We start from the raw sequence: 20869 nt of genomic DNA, 5'->3' as shown, positions 1-20869 counted from the left end.
GACAATGTATATACACCAACACACATCACATACTAGTACACTATAACCACTATAACAAGGTAGCAAAAAAAAAAAAAAAAAAAAAAAAACACAATCCAATATTAAAGTCTCTGTACAATCTAATACAACTGATGAAGTATATTGTCTTTATAGGAAACAGTCCTTAAATTACCCAGAGATTTCTGTTTTCCATTGTCTAACAAGCTCTAACGAAATATTTTACTCCCATATATTATTGAACCACAATAATTCTGGTGCAGCCAGCAGAAGTCGATAATGAAAAAAAGAATATCTACAATCCTACCATTCCCTATTACCTCAAAAAATACCAGCTAAAGGAGCTTGAAGTAATCTGACTTCTGGTTGGAGCAAGAGGTACCACTACTCTCTTCATGAAAGATGTGTTTAAGAGGCTTGGAATACCTACACCTATTATTCCGAATGTAACCTTAGCTGCATTGAAAGAATCAATTGCTCTCCTGAAGAAGCACCTATATTCGAAATCAAACTAAGTTCAGTAGCATTCTTTACTTTTTTGTAACACCTTTCTAAAAATAGGTATATTTCCACTAATCTCAAAAAAAATTATTTGCAGCTCTGTACTTGTAAGAATTTCATTGTTAAAACAAAATTAATGGTTTTTCATGAACTTGTAAAAATTTCTATGGTTAAGTACTCTTTGTCCCTTGTGGCAGCTCACGAATGGTGAGAAGATATATAAATCACTGAAATAATCATTGTATAAAACCCTTGATCTTTAAGTAACTCAATCCAAAAAAATGTCAGTGTATTAGTGATAACATTGCAGTGCTAAACATTTCGTATCTTTTAGGCCTGGTTTTATAAATACAGGTAATCTAAGATTATGTTAGCCCTAAGTTAAGCCTAACCATGACTTTAACTCAACATGTCGTATTACAGAGTCTCGGTTAAGTTAAACCATAGTGGAATACGATTGGTATTACTGCTAGGAAAGAAAAGAAGAACATCGCAACTGTTTAATTATATTATTGATTTAAAATAGCCGACACTCGTGGAGAATCTTCATTAAGAAACATCTTTGTTCTTCGATATCAGAGAGAGTATCATAATAAAGCCTAAAGAGGACCAATACTGCGTACTTCAGTATGCTTGTCAGACTTAACCTCAAATAGTTTCTTAACGCTGGCTACCAACGTTATACTCCCAAACACAATGCAGCCAAACTAAATTTTGCATGATCATTCGCAACATAACTCCATACAGAATCAACTGAGTAATAAAGTAATAATATTAGTGTGCGTATTTTATGTGTTATTAGGAATATTTATGACACAAAATTCAGTCAAACAATACAATTATTTTTACGAGTCTAGTAAAATTAGGTAATATTATTAGTGTGTTTATAAATCAGGCCCCATAGTAAATCTTACCAGGAGACTGTCTGCCACACACAGTACAATGCGCAATAGGTTTATAGTAGATTTATGGACACCTCCGAATCTTCCATCGTTTTCAGTATGCCTATTACCAGAGGAAAAATAGCGCAGCGCAACTAGTAACCAATGCAGAGATTCAACAGAATGTTTAAAAAAAAAAAAAAAATCATTTATCTTTTCAAATTATCTTTAAATTCAAACCCTAAAAACACATATTTTCGCACTTTCTCATTTTTCTGTTGCATGTTGTATCTGAGTTTCAATTTTTCAAAACAAGGTTAGGACTATAAGTCTAATTCTTAAGGTTAGGACTGTCTGCTTTGAAAACCTCAATCTGCTTTAAAAATTATGTTCATTTATGTATATTTCAAAGTGGTGCACTCTATTTCGAAAAATTCTTGGCCGTCGTGGTCGTTCAGTAATACTGATCACTCACATATCGTCACTCATAAGTTCTTGGAAAACATCTGCAATATCCATGTGTATTGCGGGAACCGCCATCTTTCACTGATGAGCCTTGAACTGCAGTTTAACAGCAGAGAACTGCCGATCAAGTTAAACTCAAGTTAACTCAAGATTAACTGGTAGTTAAGGTTTATAATATGAAGCAGAACGAAAAGCTTAAACAGCGTTTATAATACCGGCCCTTACTGAAGTAATCAGGCCCACTGAACCCACATACAGTTACCAAATTCTAAACTGGATAATCTTTTTTATATACAGGTCTTGGATCACTAGGATCAAATGAGACTTCCATTGAGACAGTGCTAGCAATCACGTCTTCATAAATATTTAACTGTCTCACTTGCAAAACTGACTGCACTCGACTTTTCTAACACTCAAGCTCAAGCTTTTAGCATTATAGAATCATATGTTCAACAAATAAGACTCTCATGCATGTGTGCACTCACAAACACAGAGAAAGAGAGAAACTTCATTGAGAAAATTTTACGTAATGCTTCACCAAATGCATACTCCTATTTAAATTAGGAATTACTATTTCACAATTACGGGAAGAGAACACAAATATGGTTCTTTTCCAACACCTTCTTATAAAGAGTAATTTTCTTTGCTAAGCCTCAACACTGTGCCAAAGTAGAGTGTAGTTCTTTGACGTATTTTGTAAACCATATTGCATTCTTTGTTAAAATAATTACCCAAGTACTGTACACATTAATTTGTAACTCTGAGATCGATCATCAAACAAAAACCTAACTACAGTTAGGATTAAAGAATTTTCCAAACCGGTAATCATCTTTTTGTACAGTAGTGACAAAAAAAAAAAACTGGACCGACCTTGTAGCTGATTTCAGAGCCTTGTTCACTCACTCCAGAGCATGATAGACTGGTAACTAAGACTTTCGTGGTTCCAATCCTGCCTGGGAAGGAAACTTTTTTTTGTTCCTTATTCAAATTTATTCCCAATACTTTTTGATTGCAGCAATATTTTACTACTTAATTAACTTATTATTTTCAGAACATGAATTTTACCAGCAATCGAAAAGTATTGGGAATAAATTTGAATAAGGTACTCAAAAAAGTTTTCTTCCCTAGCAGGATTCAAACCACGAAAGTCTTAGTTACCAGTCTATAGTGCTCCGGCGAGAACAAGGCTCTGATATCAGCTACATGGGTCAGTCCGGTTTTTTTGCCACTACTGTATTCTTTTTCTCTTGAAAATACACAACTATAGTCAACTCTGGATTATAGTGAACATTTGGCTATAAGGAACCTAAATCATAGGTCTCTACCCGCATATATTAAAAAGTACATTACTAGGCCTATTTCCATTTATAGTGAACCCTCAACTTCGGTTGTAGTGAACTTAAAAACTGGAACTTCCAAGAAAATATTGTAATTTTAAAAAGATTAAAATGGCAATTTACGAAAACTTTCTCATACAAACTTTCAAGAAAATATTCAGAACAAAATTTTAAACATGCTACTCCTTAAGTGCATTCAAAGACAAGGAAAGAATTTGTTAAGTTTCCTGGACAGCTTGAAACATATTAAAGATAACAGTGTACACAGTGAAGAATAAAAGAAGGATTAGTTCTGATTCCTTTAAAAGATGCTATTAGAAGAATTAGGAAGAGAAAGTGTTTTCCTTTATAAAAAGGAGTAGAGTGGTTATCAAAGTAAGTACAAGCAGGATTAGCCTACATTATCCTCCCTTTCTCATTTTGTAAAAGTTAACTGGGGAAAATTCCAAAGCTAGTGGGAGGGGGAGAAAAGTCAGTCAGTACCTACTGTCTGCATGGTCAGATTAGATTCAAGTTTTGAATTGTGAACATCGGAATGTCGAAGTGTAAATTGTTTATGTTGGAAGATAAAGTGAACATTATTAGTAATATTGAACGTGGTCTATCCCATGCAGACATTAATACTGTATGAATAGCAACGTCAGTAGTATAAAAACAAACACTTCGGTTTTAGTGAACGAAATGTGCTGATCCGCGAGGTTCGTTATAACCGGAGTTGACTAAACTTCACAATTGTAAGACAATAAAAAATGTACAAAGTTTACTTTATCAACACAAGATTGTTCACACTTCTTTAACATGATGTCATTCCCATATCGGCTGAAATATAAAATAAAGCCAGAGTTCTTGTAGAAGTAACATAATATATAGACTGCATTTTATGACAACAGGTCCAGCAAAAATTGCTTCTGTGAAGGGAAGTTTCTTGATAACATATTATAGCTTGTGCTGCCTTCGAAATATAGTTTGTGTAAGGATAAAAAAAAAATAAAAAATAAAATAAAAAGTTACAAACTAATCATTATTTGTACTGGTTTCGCTTAAAAGTTTCAAAGAAACTGTGGTTATTTTTAAATGAAAATTCCTACATGTAGTTTTCAATCTTCAGGATAAATTAACCTGTAAATAATAGAGGTGAAACAAATTCGAGTTCGGGAAGCAAATTATATGTACAGAGATACAGCAGATGCTTTGTCAAAGGTTTTTTTATGCTAATATAATTTCTTGGAAATGCTGAAGTCAATCTTCAATGCAGTGGTGTGCGGTGTCTGCTGCCTTAGGGTAAGTTCTTCTTTTAGAGATAACTTAATGTCATTACTACCCGTCAATGTTTTATAACCCAGCTTTAGAAGCATAATATGTATTACGTTCATTATATCATTCTAGCAGATTTCGACGAGCACAAAACTAATAAAAAATAACACAAAATTTTAAAGAAATCATATCTTGTTTACTTGAAGGAAAACTCCATTCTTTCCTCTTGCTTCATAAACCCATTCATAACATCACTGTAAAATGCTGGAGAATTTTGAGTTTTTGTAGCTTCTTCTTCTCTATTGACATCAAGGCTAGGTTGGTCAATCTTTCTTACCCTTGAGTCAATCGTTCAAGTGATTTCATTCATTTAAGGATCTTTCGACCGATGCTAATGTGCTCGGTATGAACAAAAATGATGTCAACTTGTACAGTTCAGAGAATGCTTTGAAGAGCCGCTTAAATTTCAGATGTGTAGCTAGTTCATGAGGATATTTGTCACGAATAATTTTTTTCATATTAATTTATATTAAAATATCGAAAATATCCCACCCCTTTATGTTTGAATTTCATGTCCGTGAACTCTGGCGTAGGCTTTCCCACAGTTACAATTACGATTTTTCACTGAAAGATCAGCACTCAAACGACTTTTTCAGGATTTCCTCTATTATGCATTTATTTTAAGTCATCATATGACACTTACCCTTCAATTTATGTTTTTGTATCAACAATGAAACATTATTCCCTTCCATTTTTGTATATCAATACTCTTGGAATTAGAAATCACCGCCAAAAGCGCACCTGACTAGCATCTACTAGATCGACATAATGAACCAAATGGTTGCATATGCCAGAAGCCAATGAGACAAGAGAAAGTTTGTTGCGGGGCCAGGATGTGGCACACAGAGAACTGGCTAGCTGCATGATCACGGTTCCGAAGGCTGGCTGTACATCAGAGCTTATTGCATTGCCGGAAGACAACGCAAAGTTAGATTAGATTTAAAAGAAAGGGTAATTTATATTTTAAAAAATGGATATTTATTAGCTTTTCAAGCTAGTAATACCTTTAAACACTACTGTTAATATTAAAATAGCTGGGTAGGCACATCATACCTAGCTTACACTGAATGCATGCCACCGCTTCAATGTAACAATATATTCTGCTCTAGATAAATATTGGCCAGAGTCACTCCATGAAAATAGTGACATTATAGTAAAACAATTAAATGTAATAATTTGATGAAGTTTTGATTTTGTTAGATTGGTAATATGTTAAAATATGTTGAAAACATTTTATTTCAATCATGACATCATTCTTTTGTTATAACTGTTCCTGTTTCTTTATGTGTGCAATTGACAAAATTAATGTTCACAAATATGGATATATAAAAGGTAAGTTAATGTTACTGTTTATGAGAGATTAGGCACTAAACTTTTCTGTCATTAAGTTCTTTAACTTTATCTGTATCTGAAGAGACATAAACGATCTGTGAATATTGCTCACACCATTCAAATTTGAGACTTTTTAAAATAGTGGTTATATGTGTAACCTGAGTCACCAAACCATGTTTTTTTTTCGTACCTCAAGTTTAATAAACGGAATTGGTTCATGTTATGAATTGTTTAATATCATTAAATCATGAAGTATTGACTTATGTATAAAGAAGAGACAACCTAAAATGAAACATCTGAAATTTATAAATGAAATATGTAACCTAAGTTACCAGAGAAACCATTCATAGAGAATAATGTTCGTTTATGCCATATAATATTGTGACAGCGACGTGAGATTCGAACTCACGACCAGCGTCCCGCAAGAGAGCAGATCGCGCGTGAGACGACACGGGCTCCACGGAGCACTGAGGGACGGCGCGCGGCAGAGAGAAGAGAGGGGAAAGAGCCTACGCGGCGAGGGAGTTTGCGCGCGCATCTTGTGCTGGCAGAGAGGAGAAGGATCTGGATTGTTCTCTGGAGTGCTATCTCTGGACACGCGTGGAACTTTCCAGGCTACGTCGCTGTGGTTATAAAAGAAGAAACGCGAGCGAACTTGAGCAGTTTCAGTTTATTCAGTCAGTGAGTAAGCCAGAGCAAGCAAGCCAGTCTTGTGTACCGGAGTTCAACTCGAGTGTGCGTCCGCAACTGTGTCAGCATCCGAAGGCCTGAGTTCGAGTACAGTGGACCGCAGTTGGAGGGACCTGAGTTCGAGTACAGTGAACTGTCTCTGAAGGTCTGTGGTTCGAGATACTGTGAACTCGAGTGACTGAGCTAGAAGAACTGTGAACTGAGAACTGACAGTTCTGATTTGTAAATAGTGCTTTGTAAATATTAGTTAAGATTAACAGTTCATTGTTGTTTGTAATCGTCCAAGTAAATTGTCATTGTCGTTTGTGGAGTGCAATAACGAACGCTGTGTTGCTGTGCGTAGAGCAAATCCCATTGTTGACGAGAGCGTTTAAGGTGAATTGTAGAAAGGAATTATTGTTGAGATAATAAAGTTACATTGTTGTCTAGTTTAAAACGTTACAATATTATAATCAATTAAATGAAAACAATGTTAACTGTAGTAACAATTTTCGCGTGTTATAGTGTTATCAACATGACATTGACACCAGCAGAGAAAATGAGGAGGTGGCAGCAGAAATTAATGGATGAAGAAAAATATGAGGAGTATAAAGCAGTCCATTCTGAAAAGCATCATTCCTTGACAATTGTGTCCTACAACTTAGACCATGGCAAGGAAACTGTTGTTGGATATATTGACAGAATTCTAGAAGAAATACCATAAGCTATTGAAGATGTGTACATTTGGTCTGATGGTCCAAGTTCACAATTTACAAACAAATTCACCACAGCAAGTTTAGCTATTCTTGGAAAACTTCCATGATTATCTCGATTTCAGTTCTTTTGGAAAACTTCCATGATTATCTCGATTTCAGTTCTTTTGGAAAACTTCCATGATTATCTCGATTTCAGTTCTTTTGGAAAACTTCCATGATTATCTCGATTTCAGTTCTTATACTGTCTTTCAGTCCCTGAATTGAATGTGGATTACCTCTAGGTTGCAGTTTCATGCACTACTGTCACTCTAAAAGGCTTAAATTTAAGAATTTTAGTGACTGTGTATTCTGTGGATTTAGAGACACCAGTTTCTTGCATGAGACACGGAGGATTTCTGTGGGATATATTTCAATCTTTCCCCTATTTCATTCAATTTTCCCTCAGTAAGTACAAGCTGTAGCATTTTGTCACTTTTATTCATTACTGACCCCGTTTCTCTAAACTTTTTAATGGAGTTGCATACGGTGTTGCTATGTGAAATGGTAACATTAGGAAATGTTCTTGCAAATCACCTTTTTACCTTTCCACAATCACTCTTCTTCAGACAAATCTCTTTCACGAACATCCTTTGCTCTAATGTAAATTTCTGTGATGCCAAGTGATCAAGCTAATCTACACACTTCACTAACATGATCAGAAGAATAACATGCAACCAAATGTCAACACAACCACTTCGACAGAGAGACTGAACTGGCTGCTGAGAGTGTGGGAGATGATTTATTGTGAGTTGCATGGCCTTTGTACTGATAGATGCTGTCTGGTCAACTTACATTATGAAAGCAAATGTTTTGTATGTTAGATAATTAATTTAATGAGACCAAATATATATCTAAGTAGGCCTACTATTATCCTTCCTATTTTCTGCCGTCCTCTTTGTCTCTGCATATGATTCTGTATCTTAATGTCGTCTATCATCTGAAAAAACCTGCCCTTGGACAGAACACTATGAATGAATGATGAACTATTATCCTGACGTAATTAATGATATGCGAAAATATAAGTATGATGGTGTTACAGGTTTTGTATGTTTTGCTTGGCCTAGGAGCTAATTATTAACTCGCAGTCCTCACAGCAAGTACTGAAAACCATTTTCAAGGCCACCAAACCTTTGAGGGAAAGCAAGTTTTAAATGCATTTTTAAATGTCAAGCAAGCTAGGGACATGCCTGCAATAAAAAAAAAACAATACATAGGTTACAAAGCTGTAGTGGCAGGTATTACGACAACGTTATTGTAAATTCACTTAGGTCTATATTCTTTCGACCTCATGTAACATGTTCTGGTGACCGTTTACATGGTTAAGCTTTTGACATATATGTTTCAAATTCAGATTTCAGTTCACTTTTAGCAATTGTGGAAAGCATAAGTTCTGGGTATTGATTATTTAATTAGTGATTAGTGTGTAGGCCTAGTGTTTAAAATAGTCATAATACAGTGAAACCTGTTCAAATCAGAAACTGAATAATCTGGAATCCTGTCTATTTCGGAATAATTTATTGATCCCAGTGAAATTTGTATGTATTAAGTTATGTGTAATTTTTACTCAATAATACAGAAACTGTCTGCTACTGTTCAAAACGAAAGTAATATTTTGGATACACCACATTAATGGTAACTACATTTTGCAACAGTGTGTAATTTCAAGGAATGTAAAAAATATGTAGGTCACTAAGATAAAAATAAGTTTTCCTTGCAAAATTTTAGAGGGTGCGACGGTGTGTTGACCTGGCAGCCATAAATCTGTATTACCTGTTGACTAGGCAGATGAGTTCAAAGATTTTCAATGCTTCACATCTGTATACTGTTGTAGCTGGTCAGAGTGCAATTGTAGTGACTTCATGATAAAAAGAAAAAAAGTTGCATAAGAATATGGTACTATCACAGTCTACTATATACAGTCGCGAAGCTTGAGGTGTTTTTTTGCAAATCTCGTGATAAAGCGCTCCAAGCGGTTAGCAACTAGAAACAATAGACTGTCCATGGTCGACTTTGGACTGTGTCGTATTTCTATCGAGTGCTAGCTCGTTGCGTGTTTCACGTTGATGCTTGTGAAATGTTCGTTATTGGTTATAATGAAAATGTTAATGGCTAAAATGTAATAATTGGAATAATAATATGGGACAAGGAGGAGACGTTTGTACTGCTATAAACTGTAGCAACAATAAGCGAAAGAGGCCAGAGTTATCTTTTTTCCGATTTCCAAAAGATTCAGAAAGGTTCCTGGGTTTCCACAAGAATGCTGTGCAGAAACAAAACTGTTAATTTGAAGTTCTTTGTGACTGTTAGAATACATTATATCCTTAAATTTCACAATGAAATGTTTCAGTCTAACCGAAAGGACATTAGATACCTGTTAAAGTTCTGTCACTTAGGCTGCTAAATTTCCAGAGAAATAAAGGTTAGGTCTACTTTTTTTTTTCAGAGGATATATTTTTAATTGTAGCTATTAATTTTGTTATTATTTTTATGTGTTATTTTACTAAAGACGTAGAAAAATTAAGTTTGTTTTAATTAAATTTATTGATCACGTTTTATTTTCACTTCTGGTGGGATTATTATTGCTTAGGCCTACTTTTTTCTTCAAAGGATATTCTTTTAATTATAGCTGTTAATTTTGTTGTTATTTTTATTTGTTGCTTTACTAGAGACTTAGAAAAAGTCTGTTACAATAAAATTTATTGATCACGTTTTATTTCCAATTCTGGTGTGATTATTATTGCTTAACCTCATCCCACTTTGTTAACTACGTAAGCCTACACTACAAGTACCGGTACACGTAAGTTACTCCATTAATTCATATTTCCATTATTATTGTTGTAAAGAGAAATGCAAATTAATATTTATTGGTTTCATAGTTAATTATCGCTATAATCCTGAATGAGTGAAGCTATTATAGTAAATTTCAGTTCGTTTTGCACAAACAAAAATTATATTAACTTATTTCTTGCAGGTATCTTCGGGTTTATGGTGGAATTTAATATACTTCATTAAAATAATAAATTAACTTTATGCATTTAATATTTCAATAATGGAAGGAAGGTGTTAATTTTTCCAAAAGAACACGACAACGAAAGTGTAACATATTTTGTCGGCTGCTAGGAGAGAGATCTGCGATGATGAGGCAATAGTAGCGATCCTAGTGGTGGGCAACTACCCATGTTTGCATTTTTACTACATATTGAGCTTCGCGACTGTATATAGTAGACTGTGGTACTATCATTAAGAGATTAAGTAAAAACTATAGAGTTAAAAAAAAAAAAGAGAAACGAAGTGTATGAAAAATAATGCTGATATTCAGTTGATGAAAACTCAGGTGTGACACTTTAAAAAACAAAGAATGTAGGATCATGAGTGAGTGGTCAATAAAGGCGACATAAAAAGGAAACAGAAAACAACTGGTTATATGGAAATAAATGAGCTCTTGTGGGAGTGGGTTTTTCATGACCTTTCAAAGACCATGTCAATTTCTGGACTTGTTATGCAGAGCAAACTCTTGAAATGGCAAAGAAGTTGGATAAGCCAGAATTCAAGGCTTCTAATGGATAGCTCCTAGTCCAATTAAATTAATAATGTGCAATGATATACAGTACAGTATTATAGTATCCTATAGTGTTAGATATTAAATTTATGTAATTAACAGCACTGTAGTTGGCCAGTACGCCATACCATCTAAAATAAAAACTTGCTGTTACCATACCAGCAAAAAAAAAATAGACTCGGAAATATATTAAGTTTAACTAGTCTTTAACACACTTTGAAATGGATGATGTTAGCTATTTGAAAAATATTTTGATATCTTGCATAAAAGTAGTGACGGACATCTCATATCCTCTACAATGCTTGTCCATTCGTTGTTTTATGAAAAACCATGGTCTGGCACTTCAGGAGTAACTGTGACTTGTTAATTTTAAGCTTGCATACTGCTGCGGTATTTCTATAAGTAGGCAAAATAACACTAACTTTATAGCATGGTGCCTCAAGAAATCTGCTACAATGATTCGATAATTTCAAAACTTGTGTAAATGTCTTCGTATAACATTAATTTTATGATGTGGCACCTCAAAAATTCAGTTACACTGATTCGCTAATTTTAAAACTCGCTCAGACGTAATGCAGTTTGCTACAGGAGGGAAACATTATTACTTTTCGTGTGTTCATTAATCTTGAATATTCAAAAAGAAAACAAGCAGAATGTAGTGTTTACGAAGAAAAAATTATAGTGACAGATATCAGATGTACAAAATATCCCAGAACACAACGAGACTTAGATTTGAAGGCTGTTTAGAAGTTGTTTTGGAGTCAGACGAAGCAAATGAAAATTTAAAAGTTCTCCCACTTAGGTACAGTGGACCCGTCAACCAACAGCAGGTGTGGTCCTCCAGACATTCTGGGGGTTGTGTGTGAATGAAGTAGCCACAAAACGTTAAAATATGGCATTCACTTAAATCGGCTACAACTTGCCATTAGTTAGCATATGACTCTGTTTGGAGAAATAAATTATTACTAAAACTCCAGAAATTAGGTATCTCCAGCAATATGTTCAGATGGATATCAGAATTCCTTAGTCAAGGATTCATTGCCACTAAATTCAATAACTCACTTTCTAGTTACAGACAAACATATCGAGGTCTACCTCAGGGTGCTGTCCTCAGCACAACTTTATTCAATATTTATATAAATGACTTACCCTCTCTATTAGAGGAATCAAACATGAAAACAGCACTAATTGCAGATGATATAGTTTTGTGGACTTCCGGATCTTACAGACATAGAGACAAAATTCAAAATTCTGCTCTTGAAGCTCTAAATCAACTACATGAATGGAATACATCAAATTTGATGACACTCAATTTAAGTAAAAGTAACTACCAAATATTTTCACTTGGTAAAAAAGAAAGAGAATTCAATATCCAATACAATGGCCAACACCTTCCTAGGACTTATGAATCCAAATATCTTGGAGTTATTTTCGATAGTAAGTTAACATGGAGCAACCATTTGAAATACATTTCTGAAAAAGATCGTAAAAGATTCTCCCTTCTAAAAAGACTAGCAGGAAAGAAATGGGGATGCTCTAGGAATACTTTGAACACTACATATAAAATGTTTATACAGCCAGTGCTCACATACTGCGGAGAAATTTTAATTACTTCACCTTTCATAAACGAAATAGAATATGTTCAAAACCAAGCTCTCAAACTCATTACTGGTGGAATCAAAACAATTCCAATAGATTATATGAGATTCCTCACTTATATTAACAGCATTAAAATGACAATAGAAGAAAAAGCACTGATTTAATATGAAAAACTTATCAGATTACCAGGAAACAATTTATTGGCATTCATACAGTCCTCTCTGTAGATTGAAAACTCAAAAAAGTTTCATATCGATTGCTCAAGAATTAAAACAGAAAATCAATATCCCGAATTTAAAAGAAAACTTATAAATTAAACCAAACGCTTTAACTCTATTAAATATAGAATATAATCTAAATTTAACGGAAGAAATACTGAAATCAGAGGTAAACACCGAAATACTAAAACAATTGTCTTTAGAGACAATTAATATTAGGTACCCTCCGCAAAACTGGCTTCATTTATACACTGATGGAGCCTTGATCTCCAGAGAACAAGGTGCCGGTGCAGGTGTTACATGCTGTCTCTTCTAACTTTATAGATCTCTTGAGTATAGAACAACAAGTTTTGATGGAGAAATCATTGGAATAAGTGAAAGTCTCAGGAATCTTCTATGCCACATCAATAAATTTAAGAATGCAGTCATATTGTCAGACTCAAGAGCAGCTATTCTATCAATAGTCTCTAAAAACACACCTTCATCTCAAACAGCAGAAATAACTAAAATACTCTCTCAATTAATATCACTCAATAAAAGAATTGTATTTCAATGGATACCATCCCATTGTGGAATCCTGGGAAACAAGAATGCGGATGCTTCAGCAAAGAAGGGCAGCACTGCTACTTACAGACCTGTTACTAAATCTACGTATTACTCTGTGAAGAGATTTATTAAATCTACATACTTATACTTCAACAAACAAAATTTTATAACACAATCCCAAGGGAAAAAATGGAACTCTCTGCATCATAATCCACAGTTAATTCCCGATTTACCACGAAAATCGTCTGTAGCTGCATTTAGATTGGCAACAGGCCATGATTGTTTGGCCAAACACCTGCATAGAATTGGAATATATCAGTCCCCTAACTGCCCACTGTGCAACTCAAACCAAGAAATGGATTCGGAACACCTCAAAATCTCTGCTCTCTTCGTTAAGTTAAGAAGAAAAAAGACTAGGCATGCACTAACCTAGAGGTTTTAAGCTTCACCAGAATTGCTAGAATCAGAACAAAACATTTGCATTATCTTGGTTTCACTAGAAAAGGCTGACTGCAAGTGAAGAAAAGAAGTTGCATTTTTGGTTTTTCGTGTGCTTATTGTTTGGTGGAGAAACTAGTTGGACTATGACTGGGATAACTGATCTATCAGTATGAAAATGACGTAAAATGTAACCATTTGGCTCTGTAAACATTTTGACTGTATGGTCCAATGGTTAGCGAGTCTGGTCACAAAACCAGGTAGCCCGGGTTCGATTCCAGGTCAGGCAAATTACCTGGTTGAGGTTTTCTCTGGGCTTTTCCCTCAAATCAATATCAGCAAATGTTGGATAACTTTCGATGCTGGACTCATTTCACTGGCATTATCACCTTCATCTCATTCAGATGCTAAATAACCTGAGATGTTGATAAAGCATCATAAAATAACCAACTAAAAAAAATGACTGTATGAAAGCTACCATGTTTCTATTCAGTATCATAAAGAACTTGTAGATAAGAACAGACACATTTTAATAACCACATTGAATTTTGCGGAACACATGAGACTTTGAGATCAAACAAAGGTGACAATTCATAAAATCACATAGTAAGTTATTCTTGGATTTGTTGTTGAAATTAGCTGCATTAGATAACATTCTTCTCAATTCTGTGGTAAAAATTACCTTGAAAACAATTCAGAATTGAGGCATCGACATGGGAAAGGTCGTAACTGCCAAAAATTCGAATTTTTAGGTTTTTCATTGAGAAGGTAGTAAATGGCCATGCCAATGGCACAGAGAAGGTAGTATGTCCGTATGTAATAAAACGAAGTTGGAAACGTAGTCACTAGATGTTGTAAGTTGTATGTGCACAGCTGTTGGCGCGGAGAAGGTAGTAACTCCTTTTACAGCATCAGAGTGTGTCTAGACAAATATGGGCTGATAACTGTGCAGGGCAGAATAAGAATCGGATGATTCTAATGGTCCTGATTTACATTATTGCCAAGAAACATTTTGATTCAGTGGACTTGAAATTCCTGGTTTCAGAACATTCCTACATGCCATGTGATAGGGAATTTGGCATCACAGAGAAAAGAAAAAAACTAGATGCAAGACCATGGTTCCAGAAGAGGTAAGGCCTAATAATGTAATAATGATGAAGGATGAGGATTTCTTCGACTTTTCTGCAGAATGTAACAAGTTTTTGAATACAACTCCTATCAAAATCAGCACCCTCAACTGGATTAGACTCTCAAGAGCTGATTTTCCTGTAATAAAAACAATAGTCATTTAATGACCTCGAAATGTGGACAGAGCACAGGATTTTTAAGAAAGGACAGTCATTAACGTCAATCACTAACTTGCAGTGCTTGCAACACCTTGAAAGAAGACCAGTCGTCCCTGATGCCAAAAAGAGAGACTTGTTATCTATGTTAGACTTCCTCGATGAAAAGTATCATGCATTTTACCGAAAAATTTGTGCATAATGTATAAATAACGTTAATTCTCAGTTTGGCTAAGGAGTGATTTCAATGTTGTATTTTCACGAAATAGGATTTCACAGATAAATCTGTGCCAGACTTTTCAAATTTCATATGTAACACAAACATGAGTGTACGCCTTTCATTTAAAGCAGTTTCTGTAATAATGTAAGTGAGAAAGTGTTCATAAATTTGTTTTTTGCTTCCCCTGAAAAATTCTGTTTTTGGCAGTTACTACCTTTCCCATGTCAGCGCCTCAATTAATTACTGGATTGTATATGTTTGCAATATATAGGGAGATGACAGTATAGGTAATTTAAACAGCTACTAACTGTGTAGCCATAGGTACATGAAGCTTCCGATGCATCATGCATTTCACGATTATTAGTTGCTCATAGTGGCCCTGTTGAGGGATTTATTTCCTCTTTCCATATTCAAAATCGAACAGTAAACAGTTTAACAACAGTTCTCAAACAAGAATAAGAAACCATACAACCTAGAACAGAAGTTAATTGCTTAGTCCTATGCCGATAGTGCTGCCGTGTTTAGTGGGGGTCGGAGGGAAAACAAGGCCCAGGTAAAAATAAGAGAGACATCTCCTTATGCACATTTCATCCTCTGTTATCACCTCAGCTATCCTTGGTAATGAAGAAAGCATGTTCCATTGTAAAATCAATTAAATTATTTTCATGAATATTAAATAGGCTTTTCATCATTCTCTTTTGTTTCTTCAAAGTCCACTGATTTATTAAGATCTCTACAAGCTCACTGGAATTTTCATAGCATAGTTTCCAACAATAAGGATCCTTTTCTTGAGTGTTCTGTCCTTTTCTTGAGTGTTCTGATATACTATCATTCAAAATGAAGGTGACTGGGATGACATTAGTTAGAGAGGCACTAGGACTAGCTATTTCCTGAATTATTAGGAATTCCTTTCTTTTTTTTATTCTGTTCTGATACATGTTGATATTCTGTACAACAAAAGCAATTAGAAGCATTTGAAATGTGGATATGGAGATGGTTGTTCTTTATGGTTGTGAAACTAGGACTCTCACTTTGAGAGAGGAACATAGGTTAAGGGTGTTTGAGAATAAGGTTCTTAGGAAAATATTTGGGGCTAAGAGGGATGAAGTTACAGAAGAATGGAGAAAGTTAGACAACACAGAAGTGCACGCATTGTATTTTTCACCTGACATAATAATTAGGCACATGAAATCCAGACGTTTGAGATGGGCAGGTCATATAGCACGTATGGACGAATCCAGAAATGCATATAGAGTGTTAGTTGGGACGGCGGAGGGAAAAAGACCTTTGGGGAGGCCGAGATGTAGATGGGAAGATAATATTAAAATGGATTTGAGGAAGGTGGGATCTGATGACAGAGACTGGATTGATCTTGCTCAGGATAGGTACCTATGCCAGGCTTATGTGAGGGCGGCAATGAACCTCCTCCGAGTTCCTTAAAAGCCAGTAAGTATTATATGGAGCATGTGAAATGGACAGACAGAATAAGAAACAAAGCTGTGTTGGGAAGAGTGGGTGAAGACAGAATAATGATGAAACTGATCAGGAAGAGGAAAAGGAATTTTCTGGTTCACTGACTGAGAAGAAATTGTCTACTGAAGGACGTACCGGAAGGAATGTGAACAGGAGAAGAGTTGGGGGCAGAAGAAAATATCAAATGATAGACAACATTAAGATATATCGGTCATATGCGGAGACTAAGAAAAAGGCAGAAAATAAGAAAGACTGGAGAATGCTGGGTTTGCAGTGAAAGATCTACCGTTGAGCAGAACACTATGAATGAATGAATGAATGAATGAATGAATGAATGAACACTACAGAAATCGTCAACAAATGCCCTAAATGTTCTTACTGCATTACAGCATTTCAAAACTGCAGTAAATGTCATCAAGAGGAATTTACATGAATTGCAACGAAATTCTGAACTCCCAACAAAATGTGCGTGGGAAAAAGTCAACATAAGTAGGATGCCAAAGAAATGCCATAATTTTGAATCGGATGAAACACTGTTTTGAAGAAGCTCAGCTCACACAATGTTTTTCTTTAATTTATCCAATATTATTAGCAGCCATAAAGTTGCTTTCCCTAGGAAACTTGTACCCAGTGCGGTGAAATACTGGGTGCGCCAATAAAATGTACCTGATTTTAATATTTGTTATTTCACTATGTTGGTATAACATTGTCCTTTTGCTTTTTGGTAATTGTTGTGCAAGCTTGGGAGAATTCATAATGGTTCACTACGGCAAAGAGAATTAAAATTACTACACTTTATTTAGAAACAAAATCAGTGATAGAGACACAACGTAGATATTGGAATCACTTTAATTGCCGATTAGCACCAACTCCAAAGATAATACTGCATATAGAAAAGGAATTCAATAAGAAAGGGACTGTTATTAACCTTAATAAAGAAAATTCAGGAAGACCAAGGACAGTGAGGACACAAGAAAATACACTGTGTCCGGGACAAAATTTACCAATAAGAAAGTTTAATAACTAGCGTAATAATGGAGATAGGAAAATGAAATTTGCGGCAAATGAAAGAGGGACATTTTAAGTTTTATGTGTGATGTTGGCAACATTTGGTCATTGTTGTTGACATAGCTGTAATTAAAATGGCGTTCACAGTGCAACAAGAAGTTTAATGCTGCTATTGGCTTGCCGAATTCAAGTATCCGAAGATAGTGGAGAGAAGATTTAGACAACAGTGGCCTGAGAAGCAACCACCAGATAGGCACACAATAACAACTTGGCATAGAAAGCTTCTTGAGACCGGTTCTCTTGTAGAGAAAACACCACGCGGGAAGAAAGTGACAGAAGCGCAAGTCGACAGAATTCAGCAAGCTTTCCAACGGAGCCCGTGTAAGTCTGTTCGCCGTGCCAGCAGGGAACTTGCAATTCCAAAGTCAACTATCCACGATGTTCTGCACAAGAGATTACGTCTGCATGCATACAAGATTCAATTGGTTCAAAAGCTGAAACCAAACGACTTGCCTGCACGATATGATTTCGCTAGTGACATGCTGTTGAAAATTGATATTGAAAATGGATATCTGCAGAAGGTCGTGTTTAGTGATGGGTCCACCTTCCAGTCTGTGGGATTGTCAACAGGCATAATTGTCGCATCTGGGGATCAGCATGGCCTCCCAGATCCCCAGACCTAACCCCACTGGACTTCTTTTTTTTGGGGTACAAGACTGTAGTAGCAAATTTGTAGGATCTGCTTCGGAGAATTGTCGCTGCTTGTGCAACTGTCACTCCAGAGATGTTACGAAACACATGGCAAGAACTTGAATATCGCCTGGACATCTGTCGTGCTACAAGAGAAGTTTATTAGTGGTCATTCGAAACTTTGGAAGTTCCTTTGTCAATTCCCGCAAATAGCATTTTCATCCATCAATTATTTGGTGAGTTATTAAACTTTCTTATTGGTAAATTTTGTCCCGGACACCCGGTATTGAAGCTGTACGGTTGTCAGTCAATCAGAGCCAAAAACAGGATACCGAAGCCGTGCGAGAGAACTGAGGCTGTGTCCAGCGTCCATCAGGAGAAATTTGAAAGAACTCAAATTGACCCCATATAAATTACAAGTGAAACAGTCACTAACAGTTCAAGACAAGAGTGAATGTGTTGAAACGTGCACTGGTTTTAATCGAATGATGGAAGATAATGAGGAATGGTTGAACAATGTGTGGTTTACAGACGAAGCTCATTTCCATCTTAATGGATCAGTGAATCGCCAGAATGTGAGGTTTCAGGGTTCAAATCCATCAATAGAAATCATGGAACAGCCTCTCCACAGTCCAAAATATACTGCATGGTGTGCTCTGAGTGCTAAAGGCATTATTGGTCCAGTATGGTTCTCAGATGAGGATGAAAATATGATGACAATCAACAAAATGTCATCAGGTCATTCGTTGCTGACTTTGGCCGCTATGAGAATATCAATTTGCAGTGGTTCCAACAAGATGGTGCCACTCCACACATTGCTAATTCTACCATGGTGCTGCTGCATGAACTTTACGGTGATCAGATCATCTCCAGAAGAAGCGACTTCCCTTGGGCTCCTCATTCACCAGATCTGAGTCCTTTGGATTTCCTCTTGTGGGGCTATGTGAAAGACAATGTGTAGGCCTATGTAGGAAAACCAAATTCAATTTTCCAGCTGAAGAAAACAATCGAGCAGTTTGTCCATTCAATTCCTGTACAAATGTGTGAGAGAGTGATAAAACATTTTGGCATATTCTTAAATAGGTGCCTTGCTCTAAGAGGTAGTCATGTTGAGAATCTTGTTATGAATAGATAACTCTCCCACCTCTCTTGTGTAACTCTATACCATACGATATATCAATTTTTAATAGTTTGGAAGTAAGTAATGTATGTTTTAAATCAGGTACATTCTATTGGCGCATCCAATGTTATTCCATGCTTATGAAGGATAAGTTAGAAAGTGAAATCACTGTAATTTTTAGGAATGATACTACATTTCCGAGTATAATGAGGGTACACTCTCTTTGGACCCAATGAAGAAATCAATCTGAAAACAGCTCTTTCAGATGTACAAAACTGACACAAAATGTAGGCCTACTTGTAATTTCCCAGTTCTGACCTCAGAATCAGTTCTGTATTACTACTCTAAAGCAAGTTAAAACTTACTTAAGGAATGTAATATTCTCGGACGATATACTCCAGACAACATGCACTTAATTATATATACAATGAGGCAAATTAAGACATCATTTCTATGACTAACCGTTTCCAAGTAGACCCTAAAACACAACTTCATTGTCATCTGATTTAAATATAAACAAACTCTTTAAGTTATGCAATTAAAACTTACAGAAGATTTTAAAATAAAAAATTGTTTTTTTTTTTCAAAACACTTTTTGTGTCTATTTCAATATCGGCTTCGTATCACCGAGAACTGATGTCTATAACTGCTTGAATGGCAAGTGAAATAAAGACGGGCGACTTCAAAACAACTCCTTACGGCTAAGCTAGGTGCTCGCCAACTTAGACCTAAACAATTTCTTAATTAATTACTTCACCTTTCATAAACGAAATAGAATATGTTCAAAACCAAGCTCTCAGACTCATTACTGGTGGAATCAACACAACTCCAATAGATTCTATGAGATTCCTCACTAATATTAACAGCATCAAAATCACAATAAAAGAACAAGCACTGATTCAATATGAAAAACTTATCAGATTACCAGGAAACAATTGGCATTCATACAGTCCTCTCTGTAGATTGAAAACTCAAAAAAGTTTCATATCCATTGTTCAAGGATTAAAACAGAAAATCAACATCCCAAATTTAAAAGAAAACCTACAAATTAAACCAAACCCTTTAACTCTATTAAATATAGAATATAATATAAATTTAACAGAAGAAATACTGAAATCAGAAGTAAACACTGATATACTAAAACAATTGTCTTTAGAGATAATTAATATTAGGTACCCTCCACAAAACTGGCTTCATTTACACACTGACGGATCCTTGATCTCCAGAGAACAAGGTGCCGGTGCAGGTGTTACGTGCTGTCTCTTCTCACTTTATAGATCTCTTGGGTATGGAACAACAAGTTTTGATGGAGAAATCATTGCAATAAGTGAAAGTCTCAGGAATCTTCTATGCCACATCAATAAATTTAGGAATGCAGTTATATTGTCAGACTCCAAAGCAGCTATTCTATCAATAGTCTCTAAACACACACCTTCATCTCAAACAGCAGAAATAACTAAAATG

The 20869-nt window shown here is 35.4% G+C and overlaps 1 long non-coding RNA gene across 1 annotated transcript in view; it reads right to left on the bottom strand.

Moving 5' to 3' along the window:
- LOC138713739 (uncharacterized) overlaps positions 1–20869 on the bottom strand; it is a 39757-nt gene that overhangs the window by 6413 nt on the left and 12475 nt on the right. The gene's annotated exons all lie outside the window — the stretch shown is intronic.

Source organism: Periplaneta americana, chromosome 14, assembly GCF_040183065.1.
Source record: "Periplaneta americana isolate PAMFEO1 chromosome 14, P.americana_PAMFEO1_priV1, whole genome shotgun sequence".
NCBI lineage: Eukaryota > Metazoa > Arthropoda > Insecta > Blattodea > Blattidae > Periplaneta > Periplaneta americana.
The sequence above is the reverse complement of the archived record's forward strand: the minus strand, read 5'-3'. Positions and strand labels throughout refer to the sequence as shown.